General features: G+C 44.7%; 1 long non-coding RNA gene across 1 annotated transcript; it reads left to right on the top strand.

The window, feature by feature from the left end:
• The first annotated feature begins 6 nt into the window (after positions 1-6).
• Positions 7-885, top strand: LOC108447858. The gene is made up of 3 exons (XR_001863561.1): positions 7-106; positions 630-636; positions 751-885. It is a non-coding gene; the product is annotated as an uncharacterized LOC108447858 (long non-coding RNA).
• The last annotated feature ends 1,261 nt before the right edge of the window (positions 886-2,146 follow it).

Raw genomic sequence — 2,146 nt, 5'->3', positions numbered from 1 at the left:
GGACTTCCGCAGGCCTTCTGGACTGCAGACATCTCTGACCAAAGGCCACAGATGACATGTACCCTGATCCTGCCGAACGCCCGTCCACCCTGGACTCAGCTTCGAGGTTTGATTGATACTGGTGCTGATGTAACGATCATCTCCTTCTCTGCATGGCCTCCCTCATGGCTTTTAGCCCCGGTGGGATCGGCCATCGCAGGATTAGGAGGAACCACACAGAGCTATTTAAGCAAACGGCCTGTGGTGGTGAAGGACTCAGAGGGGCACACAGCTACAATTAGGCTTTATGTTGCTACCACTTCCCTTAACCGTTGGGGGCGGGATGTGTTGGCAGCTTGGGGGGTATGGATTGGGACAAATTTTTAGCAGGGGTCACTGTGCGTAAGTATGCACAGTATCCTACACTGCCTTTGCAGTGGTTGACTCACACAACAATACCAATCGGAGTCAGGCTCTGCTCAGTTAGTTGAATTAAGGGCTGTTATCATGGCTTTTCAATGGTTCTCACAGGAACCTTTGAATTTGGTTACTGTAGCTGACTAGAAAAAGCTTTGTATACAATTAATCACCTTGCAGTACCACAAAATTCAAATAAGCCTGTTATTCTGAATCATCTTCTCTCATTGCAGTCTGCAGGTGAGACACAACTGCCCCAGGCAAAAGTCTGAGTACGGAATTTACTCACTAACCAGTGGGAAGGCTCGCATGAGCTTATCATTTGGGGTCGTGGGTATGCTTGCATTTCCACAGATACTGGGGTACGATGGCTGCTTGCAAAATGTGTTCGTCCTGACCTACGGCACCAGACGCAGAACAGGCAACCTCCAAATGATGACCAAAATGCCAACCATCCAAATGGCAACCAGAATGTAGATCATCAGCCTAATGACTTTTCTGATGATGACCAGGATGTCAACCATCAGGCGGATGGTCCTTCCACAAGCAGAGACTGAACTTTAAAATTCTTGTTATGGAGTAAAGCCCTTAAAGCTATATCTAGAATTAATAACTGATGTAAGTTTCTATTTAAGATTAATACCTAGTAAAATTGTTATCTAGTAAAACAAAAAGGGGGAATTGTGGATATAATATTGCTGCTAGCAAGAATATTCTTGCTTCTTTCTAAGCCCATGGGATACTTTTCTCTCTCATGAAGAGATTAGCAGAAGTCTATAAACTATGAGTACCTGCGACCTTGTAGAACTATGTTTATGGTACAGTAGAAAAATATTTTGACAATGGATATTTAGGATTTCTAGCCAATCCACCCAGGGGGTGGCTGATCCTTTGTCCAATTAGACCATGAAGAAAAAAGTCTATAAAAGCGTGTGTAAAATAATTAATCAATCTTGCTGCACAATTCCTGCCTCTTGGATCTCTCCTCTCCTCCCTACAGCTGCGGGATACAGTAATATTTGGTACAGTAATACTACATCATCTTACTTTGTTTTCAAATATGGCTGAAAATATGCTTGTAGGTAGAAATAGAAGCCCTGAAAGATAAGCTTTCCAGTTGGCTTATAAGGGTCATAAAAGTTATAAGGGTTATAAGGGTTATAAGGTAAGAAAAAGCAGATGGATTTGCAAAGGAAAACACAAGGCAATGATTGCAGTTGCAATTGTAACAATCTTTTTAAATTATCTTTAAATATAAAGAAAATGCCCATCTGCATTTTTTAGTTACATTTAGCACCATTTTTGCTTACCACTGGTGAAAGATTACTAGACTCCATCAGGCAGATCATCAACTGATGTAAATTAGTGTAATTCCATGGATATATTCCTCCTGTCCTTGGGTCACAACAACCACATGCAGTGCTCCAGGCTGGAGACAGAGTGGCTGGAAAGCTGTCCAGCAGGAAGGGCCCTGGGGGTGCTGGCTGACAGTGGCCAAACGTAAGCTGGTATGTGCCCAGGTGGGTAAGGAGGCCGGTGGCCTCCTGGCATTCTGTGCCAGCAGTAGTGTGGCCAGCAGGACCAGGGTGGTGATTGTCCATCTGTGCTGGGCACTGGGGAGGCCACACCTCGAGTGCTGTATCCAGTTTTGGGCCTCTCACAACAAGAAAGAGATTGAGGTGCTGGAGCAGGTCCAGAGAAGGGGAACTCAGCTGGAGCACAAGTCTGATGAGGAGCAGCTGAAGGAGCT

Source organism: Corvus brachyrhynchos, unplaced genomic scaffold (assembly GCF_000691975.1).
Source record: "Corvus brachyrhynchos isolate BGI_N302 unplaced genomic scaffold, ASM69197v1 scaffold187, whole genome shotgun sequence".
NCBI lineage: Eukaryota > Metazoa > Chordata > Aves > Passeriformes > Corvidae > Corvus > Corvus brachyrhynchos.
Note: the sequence above shows the minus strand (reverse complement) of the source record. Positions and strands in the feature narration are given on the sequence as shown.